Genomic DNA, 19,742 nt, shown 5'->3' with positions numbered 1-19,742 from the left:
TTACATATTTTAATTAGTTATGGGAAACATTGTGAATATGTTGAATACTTCTCGGAAATCTAATGACTATGTATGTCTTGAATGTATGTAACTCCTGTAGCTTGAACAATTCAGCACAAAAGGGGTCAAAGGGCAAAAAGACGGTAGAGAGGGTCAGAGAAGGTCAGAGAAGGTCAAAGAAGGTCAAAGAAGGTCAAAAGTCAGAAAGAGGGCCAGAGAAGGTGAAAGAATGTGAAAGATGGTGAAAGAAGGTTGAACAAGGTCAAAGAACGTAGAAGAAGTTCAAAGAAGATCAAAGAAGGTCAAAGAAGGTCAAAGAAGGTTACAGAAAATCAATAATGTCAAAGAAGGTCAAAGAAGGCAGAAGAAGTTTGAAGACGGTCAAAGAAGGCCAAAGAAGGTCGAAGAAGCTCAAAGAAGAAGCTAAAAGAAGGTCGAAGAAGCTCAAAGAAGAAACTCAAAGTCGAAAAAGCTCAAAGAAGATCTAAGAAGGTGAAAGAAGGTTGAAGAAGGTCGAAGAAGGTCAAAGAAGTTCAAAGAAGGTCAAAGATGGTCAAAGAAGGTCAAAGAAAATCAATAATGTCAAAGAAGTTCAAAGAAGGTCAAAGAAGTTCGAAGAAGGTCAAAAGACGACTGTGTAGTCAGAGAGGGTCAGAGAAGGTGAGGAGGCTGAAAGTCTGGGAAAAGAATATCTGAGAAGTTTGGGAATAAAAACAAGTTCAGGGTAGGTCAAATGGTGGAGGGAGGGTCAGAGAGGGTTAGAGAGGGTCAGAGAGGGTCAAAAAGCAAAAAGAAGGTGAAGAGAGTCAGAGAAGGTGAAAGAAGGTGAAAGAAAGTCAAAAGGCAGAAAGAAGGTGAAAGAAGGTCAACAGGCGAATATGTAGTCAGAGATGGTCGGAGAAGGCGAGGTGGCTGAAAGTCTGGGAAAAGAATATCTGAGAAGTTCAGGAATGAAAGCAAGTTCAGGGTAGGTCAAATGGTGGAGGGAGGGTCGGAGAGGGTTAGAGAGGGTCAAAACACGAAAAGAAGGTAAAAGGGGTCAGAGAAAGTGAAAGGAGGTCAAAAAGGTAAAGGCAGAAAGAAGTTAGAGAGGGTCAGAGAAGGTGAAAGAAGTTCAAAGAACAAAAACACGAAAAGAAGGTAAAGAGGGTTAGAGAAGGTGGAAAGAAGGTCAAAAAGAGGTCACAAGTCAGAAGGAAGTTGAAAGAAGGCCAAAAGGCGTAAAGAGGGTCAGAGAAGGTGAAAGAAGTTCAAAAGGCAGAAAGAGGGTCAGAGAAGGTGAAAGAAGGTGAAAGAAGTTCAAAGAAGGTCAAAGAAGTTCAAAGAAGTTCGAAGAAGTTCAAAGAAGGTTCGAGGAAGGTCGAAGAAGGTCGAAGAAGGTCAAAGAAGGTCAAAGAAGTTCGAAGAAGGTCGAAGAAGTTCAAAAACGGGCAAAGAAGTTCAAAGAATCTGATAGAAGTTTTAAGAAGTTCGAAGAATGTCAAAGAAGGCCGAAAAAGTTTAAAGAAAGTCAAAGATGGTTATAGAACATCGAGGAAGGTCGAAGATGAAATAAGGCCCCTGATCCGAGCCCCTGACCCTGGAGCTGACCCTGAGCCCCCAACCCCCAGAATGGACCCCAGATTCAGAGCCCTGACCACAAGCCCTGACCCCGATCCCTGACTCCGAGCTCCTGACCCCAGAGCTGACCCTGACCCCGGAGCTGACACTGACCCCCAAACCCCAGACCCGAACCCAACCCCCGATCCCCAGAACAAAGCCCCGACCATGGAGCTAACCCCACAGCTAACCCCAGACCTGAACTGCAGACCTAAACCCCAGAGCTGAAACCCTGAGCTAACCCCAAACCCTGACCCTGAGTCCTGGACCACATAACCTGGACCTTGAGCCTCAGACCCCGAACCCTGACCCTAAGCCCCGACCTGAGCCCTGACGCTGAGCCCCAACCCCAGAGCTAACTCCGGATATGAACTCTGGACCTGAACTCCAGAACCCGAGCCCCAGATCCCAGAGCTTATCCCGAGACCCCCAACCCCAGAGCTGACCCTGACACCCAACCACCAGAACAGATCCCAACCCCAAACCTCCAGAACAGACCCCGGACCTGGAGAGAACACAGAGCCTTGACTACGAGCCCCAGCCCCGGACCCTCGACCCCGGGCCCTCTTCCCCAGACATTTAACCCCAGGCCCTCAACCCTAGAGACCCCACCCCCCAGCTGACCCCCAGCCCTGATGCCAGAGCTGACCCTGAGACCCTGACCCTGGATCAGACCCTGAGCCCCCAAGCCCCAGACCCAACCCCGGACCTGGAGTACCGATCCCGAGCCCTGATCCTGCGTCCCTGACCCCGAGCCGCTGACCTCAGCGCTGACCCCAGACCCGGAGCTGACCCCGAGCCCTGACGCCATAGCTGACCCCAAGACCCTGACCCTGGGTCTGACCCTGAACCCCCAACCCCTGGACCCAACCCCAGACCTGAAGTACCGATCCAGAGCCCTGACCCCGAGTCCCCAACCCTGAGCCACTGACCCCAGAGCTGACCCCGAACCCAGAGCTGACCCCAAGCCCCAACCCTGACGCAAACCCAAGCCCCAGCCCCAAGCCCAAGCCCCAAGACCCAGCCCTGGACCCTCGACCCCGCGCCCTCAATCCCGAAGCCCCAATCCCAGAGCTGACCTCGAGCCTTGGACCAGGAGCTGACCCTGAGCCCCGGACTGACCCGGAGGTGACCCCGAGCCCTGACCCCTGTGCTGTCCCTGACCCCCAAAATGGACCCTGGACCTGGACCCAGAGCTCACCCCAAGCCCCAAACCTGGACCCTCGACCCCGGAGCCCCCACCCTGGAGCTAACCCTGAGCCCCAGCTGCGAGCCCCAACCCTGAACCCCAGCCACGGACCCTTGACCCTGGACACTCGAACCCAGACACTCGACCCCGGAGCCCCCACCCCAGAGCTGACCCCAAGACCCCAACCCCCGGAATGGACACTGGACCCGGAGCCCCAACCCTGAATCCCAATCCCAAGCCTTGACCCGAGCCCTGACCCCGAATCCCCGACCCTGAGCAGCTGACCTTGGAGCTGACCCTGACCCCAGAGCTGACCCCGACCCCTGACCCCCAGAACGGATCCCGACCCCTGGAACAGACCCAGGGCCTGCAGCTAACCCTGAGGCCCAACCCCAGACCCTTGAACCCAGACCCTGGACCCTGGACTCTGGACCCTGAGCCCCATCCTTGAATCTCAGCCTCGAGCCCCAGCCCCGAGCCCCAGACACGGACCTGACCTCGAGCCCCAGACCTGAACCCAGACCAAACCCTGAGGTGCAGACGCGGACCAGACCCCACGTCCCAGACCCAGACCCAGCTCTGAGCCCTGGACCCAGACCCAGACCCGGGCCCAACCCCTGGATTCAGACCACAGCCCTACCCCCGGTCCTGGACCTCAGCCTGAGCCTCAGACCTGGACCCGACCCCAAGTCCCGGACTCGGACTCGACCCCGAGCACAGGACCTGGACCTGGGCCCAAGCCCTGGACCCTTGACCCTGGACCCTCGGCCCCAGAGTTTGCCCCAAGCCCCAACCCCAAGCTCCTACCCTGGAGCTGACCCCGAGCCCCTGACTCCGGAGATCACCCCGGACCCAGAACTGACCCCGAGCCCCAAACGTGAGCTCCAACCCTGAGCTCTAAACCCAAGCCCCAACCCTGAGCCTTAACACCGAGCCCCAAACCTGGACCCTCAATCCTGGACCTTCGAACCTGGAGCCCCCAACCTGGACCCGACCAAGGAACCCCCACCCAGGACCTGACCCCAAGACATGGACCTGGACCTGACCCAACCCCGAGACCCAGCCCTGAGACCCCAGACCCTTAACCCCAGACCCAGGACCCTGACCCAGACCCAACCCTGAGATGCGGACCCAGACCCAGACTCGAACCTGAGCCCCGGACCTGGACCCAGACCCGACCCTGAGATGCAGACCTGGACCAGACCCCGAGCCCCAGCCCTGAGCCCCAGCCCTGAGCCCCAGCCCCAGACACTCAACTGTGGAGCCCCCACCCCGAAGCTGACCCCGGACCTGGAGCTAACCCCGAGCTCCAACCCCGAGACCCAAAAATTAGCCCCAACACTGAGCCTCAACTCCAAGCCCCAACCACAGACCCTCGACCCCAGACCTTCAAACCCAGATCACCCAACCTGGATCTGACCACGGAGCGCCACCCTGGACCTGACCCCGAGCTCCAGACCCGGACCTGACCCAAAGACCCGGACCCAGAGCTGACCCCAGGTCCTGACCCTGGAGCTGACCCCAAGCCCCAAAACTGACCTTGGCCGGGACCTGGAGCTAACTCTGTGCCCCAAACCCGAGCCCCAACCCTGACCCATACCTGAGCCCCAGCCCCGGACCCTCAACCCTGGAGACCCCACCCTGGAGATGACCCCAAGCCCTGGACCTGGAACTGACCCCAAGCCCCAACTCTGGAGCTGACCCCAAATCCCAAAACAGACCTTGGGCCCAGACCTGGAGCTGACCCTGAGCCCCAGCCCCAAGCCCCAACCCCAGAACCTTGACCCCGGAGACCGCACCCCAGAGCTGATCCTGAGCCCCTGACACCCAGAATGGACCCTGGACCCAGAGCCATGACCCCAAATCCCAACCCTGAGCCTTGGCCCCGAGCCCCAACGCTGAGTCCCTGGCCCAAGCTGCCGACCCTGGAGCTGACCCTGTCCCTGGAGCTGACCCTGACCCCTGACCTCGAAACAGACCCCAATCCCTGACCCCTGGAACAGACCCCAGACCTGCAGTTAATTATGAGACACAAACCCAGACCCTCGTACCGGACACTTGGCCCTGGAGCCCAGGCCCCATCCCCAAATCCCAGCCTTGAGCCCCAGTGCCAGACCCAACCTCGAGCCCAGGACCCAAACCCAGACCCAACCCAAAGCCCTAGACCCAGACCCGAACCTGAGCCCCGGACCCGGACATGGACTCAACCCTGAGACGTGGACCCAGACCAGACCCTGAGCCCCAGACCCAGACCTGACCCGGAGCCCCGGACCTGGACCCGGACCCGGGACCATCTCCCAGATCCAGACCTCAGGCCGAGCTCCAGAATCAAACCCGACCCCGAGTCGCGGACCCAGAATCAACCACAAGCACAGGATCTGGACCTGGACCCTTGACCCTGGACCCTCGACCCCAGAGTTCACTCCAAGACCCAACACCAAGCCCCAACCCCAGAGCTGACCACCAAGACCCTGACCCCGGAGCTGACCCCAGACCCGGAGCTCACCCAGAGCCCCAACCCCAAGCTCCAACCCTGAGCTCTAAACCCGAGCCCCAAACCTGAGCCTCAACTCCGAGCACCAATCCCAGACCCTTGACCCTGGACCTTTGTATCCGGAGCCCACAACCCAGACCTGACCCCAGAGCCCCACCCAGCACCCGTCTCTGAGACCTGGACCCGGACCTGACCCAAAGACCTGGACACAGAGCTGACACAGACTGCCAAACCCGAGCCCCAACCCTGAGCCCCAACCCTGAGCCCCTGCCCCGAGACACAGCCCCGAGCCCCAACCCCGAAACCCAGCCACGGACCCTTGACCCTGGAGCCCCCACCCAGAACTGACCCCAAGCCCCCGATCCGGACCTGACCCCAACCCGTGGAACAGACCCTTAATCCACAGCTAACCCCAAGGCCCAACCCCATACCCTTGAACCCGGACCCTCAACCCGGACCCTCAACCCTGAGCCCCATCTCTGAATCCCAGCCTCAAGCCCCAGTCCCAAGGCCTGGACAGAGACCTGACATTGAGCCCCGGACCTGGACCTGGACCTGAGCCTGAGCCACGGACCCAGACCTGGACCTGAGCCTGAGCCTTGGAACCAAGCCATCAACCTGGACCTGGACCCAGACCTGAGCCTGAGCCACGGACCTGGACCCAAGCCCGAGCCATTGACCTGGACAAAGACCCACACCCGGACCTGAGCTCGAGCCCCTAAACCGGACACGAGTCTGAGCCCCAGACCCAGACTCAGACCCAACCCTGAGCCCTGGACCCGGACCTGACCTCAAGCCCCAAACCTGAGCCCCAACCCCGAGCCCCAGCCCTGGACTTTCAAGCCCGGACCCTCAAACCCGGACCCTCAACCCCAGACCCTTGACCCTGAGCCCCAAACCCGGACCTGACCCTGAGTCCTGGACCTGGATCCGATCCCAAGCCTTGGACTCGGAACCTGGCCTGAGCCCCGGACCTGGACCTGGACTCGAGCCCCAGGCCCTCAACCCCGGATCCTGACCCTGGACCCTTGAACACAGAGATCACCCCAAGCCTCGATGCTGAGCCCATGTTCCCGAGCCATGAGCCTGAGCCCCCGACCCCAGAGCTGGCCCAGGACCCTTGACCCCGGAGCCTCCACTCTGGAGCTAACCCTGAGCCCCAGACCCTAGCCCCTGACCTCAGAGCTGACCCTGAGCCCCAGACTGACCCAGAGCTGACCCCAAGCCCTGACACCAAGGTTGACCCTGACCCCCGAAACAGACCCCGGAACTGGACCCAGAGCTAACCTTGAGCCCGAACCCCAAGCCCCAACCCCAGACCCTCAACCCCAGAGCCCCCACCACAGAGCTGGCACAGCCAGTAACCCCCAGCACAGACCCCAGACCCGGAGCTTACCCCGAGCCCCAACCCCAAGTCCCAGCCCAGGACCCTCGATCCCAGACCCTCAACCCCAGACACTTGACCCTGGACCCTTGACCCCGTAGCCACCACCCCGGACCTGACTCCAAGGCCCCAACCCCCAGAACAGACCCCGAACCCAGAGCCCCAACCCCGAGACCCAACCCTGAGCCTTGATCCCAAGCCCTGACCCTGAGTCCCTGACCCTGAGCTGCCGACTCTGGAGCTTACCCCAACCCCAGAGCTGACCCTGACCCCTGACCCCTGGAACAGACCCCAACCCCCGACCCGTGGAACAGACCTGGGACCCGCAGCTAACCACAAGACCCAACCCCAGACCCTCAAACCTGGACCCTGGACTCTGGACCCCGATCACAATCCCTGAATCCCAGCCTTGAGGTTCAGCCTCGAGACCCAGCCCCAGACCTGAACTCGAGCCCTGGACCCGGACCTGAGCCCGAGTCCTGGACCTGGACCTGAGCCCAACTCACGGACCCGGACCTGGACCAGAGACTGAGGCCCAGACTTGGACCCGAGCCTGAGCTCTGGACCCGGAACTGAGCCCGAGCCCTGGACCTGGACCCGAGTCTGAGCCATGGACAGGGACCCGGACCTAGACATGGACCTGAGCCCAAGTCTGAGCCCTGAAACTGGATATGAACCCAGTTGTGGACCCAGACCCAGACCCAACCCTGAGCTCTGAACCAGACCCAGGCCGAACCCCCACACCCGGACCCGACCTCAAGCCCCAACTCTGATGCCCAGCCCTGAGCCCCAGCCCCAGACTTTCAAGCCTGGACCTTCGAGCCTGGAGCCTTGACCCCAGAGCCCCAGACCCGACCAGAGCCCCAAAACCTGTCCCCCGGTACCAGACCCAGACCCGAACCCAAGGCCCAACCCTGAGCCCCAGCCCCAAGCTCTCACCCTGGACCCTCGACCCTGGAGCCCCTGACCCCGGAGCCACCAACCTGGACCCAACCCCATAGCCCACGACCCGGACCTGACCCTGGAGCCCCAGACCCAGATCCAACCCTGAGCCCAGCCCCAGACCTGTGCCCGGCCCCAGGACCCTTGACCCTGGAGTTCACCCCGAGCCCCAACCCCGAGCCCCGAACTCAAGCCCCAGCCCCAAGCCCCCAACCCCAGAGCTGAACCTGGACTGTCAATCCTGGAGTCCCCTCTCCAGAGCTAACCCCGAGCCCCAACCCTGAACCTCAAATCCAAGCTCTAACCCCGGAAACTTGAACCCGGACCTTCAAACCCTGAGCCCCCAGCCTGGACCCGACCCTGGAGCCCCCAGCCTGGACCCGACCCTGGAGCACCCACCCTGGACCAGACTCCAAACCCCAGAACCAGGCCTGACCCAAACACCCAGACACAGAGCTGACCCCAAGCCCTCGACCTGGAGCTGACCCTCAGCACCCACCCCAACTCCAACCCTGAGCCTGAGCCATGAGCTGCAGCCACGAGCCCCAGCCTCAGACCCTCGACCCTGGATCCCCCATGCTGGAGATGACCCTGAGCCCTGGATCCAGAGCTGACCCCAAGACCTGGACTGACACGGAGGTGACTCCAACCCCTGAAACAGACCGCAGACCAGGACCCGGAGCTGACCCTGAGCCCCAACCCCAAGCCCAAACCCTGGACCCTCGACCCCAGAACACCCACCCCAGAGCTGACCCTGAGCCCCAACCCCAGAGTTTACCCCAACCCCCTAAACAGACCTCGGACCTGTACCCGGAGCTAACTCTGAGCCCCAACCCAGAGCCCCATCCCCAGACCCTTGATCCCGTAGCCCCCACCCCGGAGCTGACCCTGAGCCCACAACCCTGGAAAAGATCCCACACCTGGAGCTAAGCCCGACCACAAACCACGAGCCCCAACCCCAAGCTGCAGCCCCAGACCCTCGACCCCAGACCCTTGACCCTGTGCCCAGAACCCAGAGATGACCCTGACCCCCGGAACTGAGCCCCGACCCCAAGCCCCCGACCCCAAGCCCCCAAACCCTGAGCTGACCCAGGACCTTTGACTCCAGATCTGACCACAGAACAGACCCTGAGTCCCCACCCCGGAGCTAATCCCGAGTCCTGGACCTGAGCCCCGGACTTTGGAGCTGACCTGGACACTGGAGCTGACCCTGACAAAACAACCCCTTTTACAGACCCCCAGAACAGACCCCGGACTGGATCCAAACCTGAGCACCAAACCTGAGCCCCAACCCCAGACCCTTGACCACTAACCCTTGACCCCAGACCCTCGATCCCAGGCCCTTGACCCCAGACCCTTGACCCCAGACCCTTGACCCCAGAGCCCCAACCCTGAAGCTAAACCCAAACCCCAGACCCGAGCCCCAGACCCTGGAGCTGACCCCGAGCCCCACCCCGGAGGTCACCCCAAGCCCTGACCCCAGAGCTGACCCCAAACTCCCAACCCCGGAGCTGACCCCAAGCCCCTAATCCCTGGAACGGACCCTAGACCTGGAGCCCCGACCCCAGAACCAAATCCTAAGCCTTGACCCTGAGCACCAAACCAAAACCCCGACCCCAATTTGCTGACCCCAGAGCTGACCTTGACCCCAGAGCTGACCCTGACCCATGACCCCCAGAACAAAACCGGGCCCGGAGGTAAACCCGAGCCCCAACCCTGGACCCTTGACCACAGACCCTCAACCTCTGACCATAGACCCGAGCCCCAACGCTGAGCCTGAACCCCAGACCCTCGAGCCCCAAACCAAGCCCCAGCCCTGGACCCGACCCCGAGTTGTGTGCCAGAGCCCTGGACCCCAGAGCTGACCCTGAATCCCAACCAAGGAGCTGACCCCTAGCCCCGAACACCCAGAAGGGACCTTGGACCTGGAGCCCCGACTCCAAGCCCTGACACTGAGCCCCTGAACTTGGAGCTGACCCAAATTCTGGAGCTGACCCTGAGACCCTGAACCCAGAGCTGACCCTGGAGCTGGAGCTAACCCTGAGCCCCAACCCCGAGCCCCAAACCTGAGTCCCAACCCTGAGCTGCAAATATGAGCCAAAACCCCCAAGCCCCAACCCCAGACACTCAAACCCAGACCCTTGACCCCAGACCTTCGACCCCAGAGCCCCTGACCCAGACCCGACCCCGGAGCCCCTGACCCCAGCCCCCAGACCTGGACCTGACCCCAAGGCCCAACCCAAAGCCCCAAACCTGAACCCCCACCCTGGACCCTTGATCACAGAGCCCCGACCCTGATTCCTCAACCCTGGACCCTTGAACCTGGAGCCATTGTCCCGAACCCAACCCCGGAGCCCACAACCTGGACCCGACCCTAGAGTCCCAGACCCGGATCTGCCCCTGACCCCAGACCCAGACCTGTGCCTGAGCCCAGGACCCTCTAGCCTGGAGTTCACCCCAAGTCCCAACTCCGAGCCCCAACCTTGAGCCCCAACCCCAAGCCCCTGACCCCAGAGCTGACCCCAGACTGTGGAACCCAGATTCCCCAATCCAAAGTTAACCCTGAGCACTGGACCTAAGCCCCAGACCCTGGAGATGACCCTGAGCCCCGACCCTGGTGCTGACTCTGCGCCCCTGACCCCTGAGCTCACACCAGACCTGGAGCAAACCCCGAGACCCAACCCCAAGCTCGATCCCCGAGACCCAAACCCAAGCCCCAGCCCTGAGCCTCAACTCCAGGCCCTTACCCTGGACACTCAAACCTGGACCTTCGATCCCTGAGCCCCCAACCCAGACCCGACCCTGGAGCACCCACCCCGGACCTGACCCCAAGCCCCGGACCCGGACCTGACCCAAAGACCCAGACCTGGGGCTGACCCCAAATGCCAACACCGAGCCCCAGACCCAGGCCCCAGGCCTGAGTCAAGGCTCTGATCCACAGCCCCGGACCCTTGACCCTAGAGCCCACACCTGGAGCTGACCCTGAGCCCCAACCCCAGAGGTGACCCTGAGCCCTGACCCAGGAGGTGACCTTGAGCCCTGACCCCGGAGCTGACCCCGACCCAGAGCTGACCTTGACAAAATGACGCCTGGAACAGACCCCAGACCTGAGCTAGCCCCAAGCCCAAATGCCAAGCACCAGCCCCAGACCCTTGACCTCGTGCCCCAGACCCGGAGCTGACCCTGAACCCACACCCTGGAGCTAATCCAGAGCCCCGGACCCAAGTCCCAGACCCTGAAGCTGACCCTGAACCCTGACCCCAGAAATGACCCCGAGCGCCACCCCAGAGCTGACCCCAAGCCCCAACCCCAGAGCTGACCCCAAGCCTTCAACTGTGAAGATGATCCTGAGTCCCTGACCCTGGAGCTAACGTTGAGACCCTGAACCTGGAGCTGACCCCGAGCCCCAACCCAGGAGGTGACCTTGAGCCCCAACCTTGGAGCTGACCCTGATCCTGGAGCTGACCCCAACAAAATGACCCCTGGAACAGGCCCCAGACTGTAGTTAACCCCAAGCCCGAGCCCTGAGCCCCAGCCCCAGACCTGACCTCGAGGTCCAGACCCGGACCCAAACCAAACCCTGAGACATGGACCCAGACTAGACCCCGAACCCCAGACCTAGACCCTACTCCAAGCCCCAGACCTAGACCCAGACCTGGGCCCGACTCCTGGATCCAGACCTCGGCCCGAGCCCTGGACCCGGACCCAACCCCAAGCACAGGACCTGGACCTGGGCTCAAGCCCCGGACCCTCGACCCTGGACCCTCGACAGCAGAGTTCACCCTGAGCCCCAACCCCAAGCCCCAGCCCCGGAGCTGACCTTGAGCCCCTGACCCAGAAGCTCATCCCAGACCCGGAGATAACCCTGAGCCCCAACCCTGAGCTCTAAACCCAAGCCCCAAACCTGAGCTCCAAACCCAATCTCTAAACCCTAGCCACAAACCTGAGCCTCATCTCCAAGCCCCAGACCTGGACCCTCAACCCTGGACCTTTGAACCTGGAGCCCACAACCCAGGCACAACCAAGAAGCCCCCACCAAGGACTCAACGATGAGCCCCGGACCCAGACCTGACCCCAAGCCCCTGACCCGGAGCTTACCCAGAGAGCCAATCCTGTGCCTCAAACCTGAGCACCAGCACTGAGCCCCAGCCCTGAGCCACAGTGCCAGAACCTGGACCTGACCCTGCCAAGCCCCTGGACACCGTGGTGGACCCTGTGGTGGACCCCAGGCACCAACTCCTGCTGAGGCCCCAGACCCCATGGCAGACCCCAGCACGGACTCCTGCTGATCTCCTGGATACCGCGGTGGACCCTGGGTGATGACTCCAGTTGAGGCCCCAGACCCTGCAGTGGACCCCAGATACCAACTCCCGCCAAGGTCCTGGAACCCGCAGAGGACCCCGGGCTTTCAATCCCACCGACCACCCGGACTCTGTGGCAGATCCCGTGCACTGACTACCGCCGTGCACCCGGGCTTCCCGGCGGTCCCCAGGCGCTGACTCCTGCCCAATCCCCGGGCCCTGCGGCAGACCCCAGGCGGCCATTCACACTGGGCTCCCGGACCCTGCGGCAGACCCTGGGTGGCGACTCCTACCGGGCCGCCGGGCCCTGCGGCGGACCCCAGGCGGCGACTCCCGCCGAGCCCCCAGGCCTCGAGGCAGACCCCGGGCTGCAACTCCTGCTGGGCCCTTGGGCCCCGCTGCTGACCATGGGCAGCGACTCCCGCCGGTCCCCCGGGCCCCACGGCGGCCCCTGGGTGGCAACTCCCGCTGAGTCCCAGGAGCCCGCAGCGGACCCTCGGAACCGACTCCTACCACACCTCTGGGCTCCATGACGGTCCCTGGGTGGCAACTCCCACTGGGGCCCGAGGCCCCGTGGCTGTCCCTGGGTGCCGACTCCCACAGGCCCCCCGGGCTCTGCAGCAGACCCCGGCGGCGACTTATGCCAGGCCCCCGGGCCCCATGGCGGAGCCCGGGCAGTGACTCCCACCGGGCCACTGGGCTGTGCACCGGACCCTGGGGGGAGAGTCTTGCTTGGCCCCCAGGACCCGTGGCAGACCCCAGGCGCTGACTCCCGCCGGGATCCCGGGCCCCGTGGCAGACCCCAGCCTCTGACTCCCGCCAGGCCTCCAGGCCCCACAGCCAACCCCATGCGCAGACTGCCGCCGGGCCCCTGATCCCCTCGGCGCACCCAGGGTGCCGACTCCCGCTGTTCCCCCAACCCTGTGGCGTACTCCGGGTGGCGACTCCTGCCAGGCCCCCAGACCCCGTGGCGGACCCTGGCGCCGAATCCCGCCGGGCCCCTGGGCCCTGCAGCAGACCCCGGGCGCTGACTCCTGCCGAGCCACCAGGCCACGTGGCAGATCCCGGGCAGCAACTCCCACCGGGCCACTGGGCTCTGTGGTGGACCACAGGTGGCATCTCCCTCTGGGCCCCCAGGCCCTGCGGCGGACCCCAGGCGGCAACTCTTGCCGGACCCCCGGAAGGCCCTGCAGCGGACCCCGGGCGGCATCTCCTGGTGGACTCTGGGCCCCGCGGCATCCCCCGGGTGGCGACTCCCACCGGGCCCCTGTACCCTGCTGCGGACCCCGGGCGGCGACTCCCGCCGGGACTCCGGGGCCCGAGGTGGACCCCGGGAGGTGACTCCCGCTGGGTCTCCGGGGCCCGAGGTGGACCCCTGGAGGTGACTCCCACCGGGACTCTGAACCCCGTGGCAGACACTGGGCAACGACTCCCGCCAGGCCCCCTGCCCTGCAGCAGACCCAAGGCAATGACTGCCTCTGGGCCACCGTGCCCCATGACAGACCCTGGGTGGCAACTCCCACCAGGCCCCTGGGTCCCATGGCGAACCCCAGGCTGCAACTCCCGCCTTGGCCCCAGGCTTCATGGCGGACCCCGGGCGCCAACTCCTGCTGAGCCCCCAGGCCCTGCGGTGGACCCTGGGTGCTGACTCTGCCGGGTCCCCGGGCCCTGCAGCAGACCCCGGGCGGTGACTCCTGCCGGGCTACCGGGCCCCTTGGCAGACCCCAGGCGCCGACTCCCGCTGGGCCCCCAGACCCCATGGCAGACCCCGGGCAGAGACTCCCACCAGGCCCCCGGGCCCCATGGTAGACCCTGACCAGTGACTCCCACGGGGACCCCAGGCCCTGTGGCAGACCCCAGCCGGCGACTCCCACCGGGACCCAGTGCCCTGCGGTGGACCACAGGCGGCGAATCCTGCCGGGACACCAAGCCGCGCGGTGGACCCTGGGCGATGCTTCCTGCCGGGGCCCCAGGCCCCGCGGCGAACCCCGGGCGCCGACTCCTGTCGGGTCCCCGGAGCCCGCGGCGGACCCCAGGCAGCGACCTCCGGTGGGCCCCCGGGCCCTGCGGCGGACACGTGGCCGAATACCACCGGGCTGCCAGAGCCTGTGGCGGACCCTGGGCACTGAATCCCAACAGGCACCCGAAGCCCTCCACAGACCCAGGCGCTGACTCCCGCCGAACCCCCAGGACCTGCGGCGGACCCCGTGCGGCTCCCTGGGGGTCGCAAGGCGGGGTCCAGCGGGGTGCCATTGGGACCTGCTGGGGGTTGCCAGGTGGGGTCTGCCGCAGCACCCCTGGGGCCCACCGGGGGTCACCGAGTGGGGTTTGCCGCGGTGCCAGGGGGCCCACAGGAGGTTGCCGGGCAGGGTCCACTGGGGCTCCCAAGGGCCCACTGGGGGTCACCTGGGCGGGGTCTGCTGGGGCACCCGGGGGCCTGCCAGGGGTCACCGTGCGGGGTCTACCAGGGCTCCCAAGGGTCCGCCTGGGGTCGCTGGGTGGGGTCCGCTAGGGTGCCCGGGCACCCGCCAGGGGTCGCTGGGGGGGTTTCGCTGGGGTGCCCGGGGGCACGCTGGGAGTTGCCGATGTGTGTCCGCCGGGGTGCCCGGGGGCCCACCTGGTGTTGCCACTTGGGGTAGGCTGGGGTGCCTGGGGGCCCGCTGGGGGTAACCAGGGGGGATCCCCCGGTGCGCCAGGGGGCTGCCGGGGGTCGCCGGGCGGAGTCCCACGAGGTGCCTGGGGGCCCTCCGGGGGTCACCGGGAGGGTTCTGCTGGGGCGCCCGATGGCCCCTCGGGGGTCAACAGTGGGGGTCGTCTGGGGTACCTGGGGGCCCGCCAGTTTTCACCGGGGTGTGTCCACTGGGGCGCCTGTGGATCAGCCAGGGGTCACCAGTGGGGGTCCTCCAGGGTGCCCGGTGGTCTGCAGGGGTTGCTGGGTAGCCTCCGCCAGGGTGCCCCGGGGACCACCGGGGGTCGCTGAGGTGGGTCCGCCAATGCAACCAAGGGCCCACTGGGTGACAACGGACACAGTCCGTTGGGGAGCCCGAGGGCACACAAGATCGCCAGGGGTGGTACGCCGTGGCACCTGGAGGCCCGCTGGGGGTCACCGGGAGGGGTCTGCCAGGGCACCAGGGGGCCGGGTGAGGCCCCTGGGATGCCCAGGGGCCTGCCAAGGGTCACAGGGGTGGGTCCTCCGGTGTACCCAGGATCCTGCTGGGGGTCACCGGGGTGGGTCCTCCGGGACACCCGGGGGCCCGATGGGGGTCACCTGGGTGGGTCCTCGGGGGTGCCCGGGATCCTGCTGGGACTAACGGGGGTGGGTCCTCCGGGTTGCCCGGGTTCCCTTCGGGAGTCACCGGCGTAGGTCCTCGGGGGTGCCCGGGGGTCCCGCTCGGAGCCACTGGTGTGGGTCATCCGGGGTGCCCGGGGTCCCGCTGGGAGTCAGCGGTGTAGTCCACGGCATTGCCCGTGGACCTGCCGGGAGTCACTGGTGTGGGTCCTCGGGGGTGCCCGTGGACCCGCTGGGAGTCACCGGGGTGGGACCTTCCGGTGCCCGGGGACCCGCCGGGAGTCACCAGGATGGGTCCTCGGGGGTGCCCAGAGTCCTGCTGGGAGTCAGCAGGGTACTCTTCGAGGGTGCCCGTGGACCCGCTGGGAGTCTGCGAGGTAGTCCTCGGGGGGGGCCTAGGGGTCCCGCTGTGAGTCAGTGGGGTACTCCTTGGTGGTGCCCGTGGACCCGATGGGAGTCACCGGGGTGAGTCCTTCGGAGTGCCTGTGGACCCGCTGGTAGTCACCGGGGTGGGTCCTCGGGGGCGCCTGGGGGCTTGCAGGGGGTCACCGGGGTGGGTCCTCGGGGGCGTCCTGGGGCTCGCCAGGGGTCACGGGGCTGGGTCCTCGGGGGCGTCCTGGGCCTCGCCGGGGGTCACCGGGGTGGGTCCTCGGGGGCGCCTGGGGGCCAGCGGGGGGTCACCGGGGTGGGTCCTCAGGGGCACCCGGGGGCCCGCCGGGGGTCACTGGGGTGGATCCTCTGGGGCACCTGTGAGCCCTCCGAGGGTCACCGGGGTGGGTCCTCGGGGGCGCCCGGGGGCTCGCAGGTTAGCCACCGGGGTGGGTCCTCGAGCGCGCCCCGGGGTGGGTCTTCAGCGCGCCCGGGGCTTCACCGTGGGTGCCTCAGAGTTCCATTTTGCGGTGACTCCCATTGGCACCCCGGGCGCCCCCGAGGACGCGCCCGTGACTCCCGGCGGGACGGCGGGCAACCCTGTGGACCCGCCGTAGTGACTCCCAGCCGGTCCACGGGTGCCTCGGAGGAGCCACCACGGTGAGTCCCAGCGGGTCCCCGGGCGCTTCGGAGTACCAAAACCGGTGACCCCTTGTGGGTTCACGGGCATCCCCGAGAACCCACCCAGGTGACCCCCAGCGGGTCCACGGGCATCCCCGAGGACCCACCCAGGTGACCCCCAGATGGTCCACGGGCACCCCGACGATCCACCCAGGTGACTCCCTGCCGGTCCACGGGCGCCTCGGAGGAGCCACTCCGGTGCTTCCCAGCGGGTCCCCAGGCGCCTCAGAGTACCAACCCCGGTGACCCCGTCGGGACCCCATGCGCCCCTGAGGACCCACCCCGGTGACTCCCAGCTGGTCCACAGGAACTCCCTAGGAACCATCCCCGTGAAGGCCGGCGGGACCGCGGGCACCCCTGAGTACCCACCCCAGTGACTCCCAGCCAGTACACTGCAACCCCCGAGGACCCACCCAGGTGAATCTCAGGGGCACCGCTGGCACCCCCGTGGACCCGCCGCGGTGACACCCAGCGAGTCCACGTGCACCCCCGAGGACCAACCAGTGACTCCCAGCGGGCCCCCGGGCGCCCCTGAGGACCCACTACCATGACTCTCAGCGGGTCAACGGGCGCTTCGGAGTAGTACCCCGGTGACCCCCAGGGGACCCCGTGCGCTCCTGAGGACCAACCCCGGTGACTCCAAGCGGGTCCACGGGCAGCTCCGAGGAACCACCCAGGTGACTCCCGGCAGGACCGCGGCACCCCAATGACCAACCCGGTGACCCCCAGGGGGTCCACGGGCATCCCAGGGGACCAACCCCGGTGACTCCCACTTGGTACACGGGCACCCCGACGACCCACCCAGGTGACCCACCCCCCCCCCCACCCCCCCCAGCGGGTCCACGTGCACCAACCAAGGACCCGCCCAGGTGACTCCCAGCCGGTCCACGGGCAACCCCGAGGACACACCACGAGTACTCCCAGCGGGACCCCGGGCACCCTCAAGGACCCAGCCAGGTGACCCCCAGCTGGTCCACGGGCGTCTCGGAGGAGCCACCACGGTGAGTCCCAGCGGGTCCCAGGGCGCCTCGGAGTACCAACCCCGGTGACCCTGTTGGGATCCCGGTCGATGCCGAGGACCCACCCCGGTGACTCCAAGCGGGTCCACGGGCATCCCCGAGGACCCACCCAGGTGACGCCCAGATGGTCCACGGGCACCCCGACGACCCACCCACGTAACTCCCTGCCGGTCCACGGGTGCCTCGGAGGAGCCACTCCGGTGCTTCCCAGTGGGTCCCCGGGCGCCTCGGAGTACCAACCCCGGTGACCCTGTTGGGACCCCGGTCGACGCCAAGGACCCACCCCAGTGACTACAAGCGGGTCCACGGGCACCACCGAGGACCCACCCTGCTGACTCCCAGCTGGTCCATGGGAACTCCCTAGGAACCACCCCGGTGACTCCTGGCGGGATCCCGGGCACCACAGAGTACCCATCCTGGTGACTCCCAGCGGGTCCACGGCAACCCCCGAGGACCCAGCCAGGTGACCCCCAGCGGGTCCATGGGCAACTTCGAGGACACACCCCACCGTGACTGCCGGCAGGACCGCGGGCACACCCGAGTAACCACCCCGGTGACTCCCAGGCAGTACACGGCCAACCCCGAGGACCCACCCCGGTGAATCCCAGGGGGACCACTGGCACCCCCGTGGACCCGCCGCGGTGACTCCCAGCGGGTCCATGGGCACACGCGAGGACACATCAACGTGACCCCCAACGGGTCCCCAGGCGACCCCGAGGAACCACCCCGGTGACTCACAGCTGGTCCACGGATAATCCCGAAGACCCACCCCAGTGACTCCCAGCGGGACCGCGGCACTCCCAAGGACAAGCCCTGGTGACTCCCAGCGGGTCCAGGGGGGCCCCGTGGGGAGCCACCCCAGTGACACCCAGCAGGTCCACGTGCACCCCCGAGGACCAACCAGTGACCCCCATTGGGCCCCCGGGCGCCCCTGAGGACCCACTACCATGACTCTCAGCAGGTCAACGGGCGCCCCGGAGGAGCCAGTCCGGTGCCTCCCAGCGGGTCCACGTGCACCCGGAGGACCCACCCCGGTGACTCCCATTGGATCCCCGGGCACTTTGGAGTAGTACCCCGGTGAACCGTCAGGACCCCGTGCGCTCCTGAGGACCAAACCCGGTGACTCCCAGCGGGTCCACGGGCACCCCCCAGGACCCACTCCAGTGACTCCCAGCAGGACCCCGGGAACCACCGAGGACGCACCCCGGTGACTCCCAAGGGGACCCCAGGCAGCCCCGAGGACCCACCCCGCTGACTCCCAGTGGGTCAAGGGGAACCCCCGAGGACGCACCCCGGTGACACCCGGCGGGACCGCGGCACCCCCGAGGACCCACCCCGGTGATTCCTAGTGGGACCCCGGGCACACCCCAGGACCCACCCCGGTGACTCACAGCGGGACCCTGGACACCCCCAAGGACCCACCCCAGTGACTCCCAGCAGGTCCACAGGCATCCCCGAGGACACACCCCGGTGACTCCCGGCTGGACCCCAGGCACCCCGGAGGACCAACCCCGGTGACTCCCAGTGGGACCACGGGCACCCCGGAGGACCCACCCCAGTGACTCCCAGCTGGTCCACGGGCACTCTGGAGGACCCACCCCGCTGTTTCCCACCGGGTCCACTGGCACCCCGGAGGACCCACCCCAGTGACTCCCGGTGAGTCCACGAGCACCCCGGAGGACTCACCGCGGTGACACCCGGCGGGACCCCGGGCATCCCCGAGGATGCACCCCAGTGACTCCCAGCGGGACCCCAGCCACCGCCGAGGACCCACCCCGGTGACTCCCGTCAGGACCCCGGGCGCCCCCGAGGACCCACCCTGGTGACTCCCAGCGGGTCCACGGGCACCCCCCAGGACCCACTCCAGTGACTCCCAGCAGGACCCCGGGAACCACCGAGGACCCACCCCGGTGACTCCCAAGGGGACCCCAGGCAGCCCCGAGGACCCACCCCGGTGACTCCCAGCTGATCCACGGGCAGCCCGGAGGACCCACCGCAGTGACTCCCAGCGGGTCCACGGACACCCCGGAGGACCCACCCCAGTGACTCCCGGCGAGTCCACGGGCACCCCCGAGGACCCACCCTGGTGACTCCCGAGAGAACCCCAGGCACCCCCGAGGACCCACCCTGGTGACTCTTAGGAGGTCTAAGGGCAGCCTCGAGGATCCACCCCGGTGACTCCCGACGGAACCCCAGTGAACCCCGAGGACCCACCGTGGTGAATCCCGGTGGGACCCCAGGCACCCCCGAGGACCCACCCTGGTGACTCCCAGCGGGTCCACAGGCACCCCCGAGGACCCACCCCGGTGTCTCCCAGAGGGTCCAGGGGCACCCCCGGGGACCCACCCCGGTGACTTCCATTGGGTCCACAGGCACACCCGAGGACCCACCCCGCTGACTCCCAGCGGGTCCAGGGGCACCCCCGAGGACTCACCCCGGTGACTCCTAGCGGGACCCCGGGCACACCCCAGGACC

The 19,742-nt window shown here is 66.0% G+C and overlaps 1 long non-coding RNA gene across 3 annotated transcripts in view; it reads right to left on the bottom strand.

Moving 5' to 3' along the window:
- The window catches only part of LOC136786749 (uncharacterized), a 43,093-nt gene that overhangs the window by 9,464 nt on the left and 13,887 nt on the right, over positions 1-19,742 (bottom strand). The window lies entirely within an intron of this gene.

This window comes from Anser cygnoides, chromosome 22 (genome assembly GCF_040182565.1).
Source record: "Anser cygnoides isolate HZ-2024a breed goose chromosome 22, Taihu_goose_T2T_genome, whole genome shotgun sequence".
In the NCBI taxonomy this organism is placed as follows: Eukaryota; Metazoa; Chordata; class Aves; order Anseriformes; family Anatidae; genus Anser; species Anser cygnoides.
Note: the sequence above shows the minus strand (reverse complement) of the source record. Positions and strands in the feature narration are given on the sequence as shown.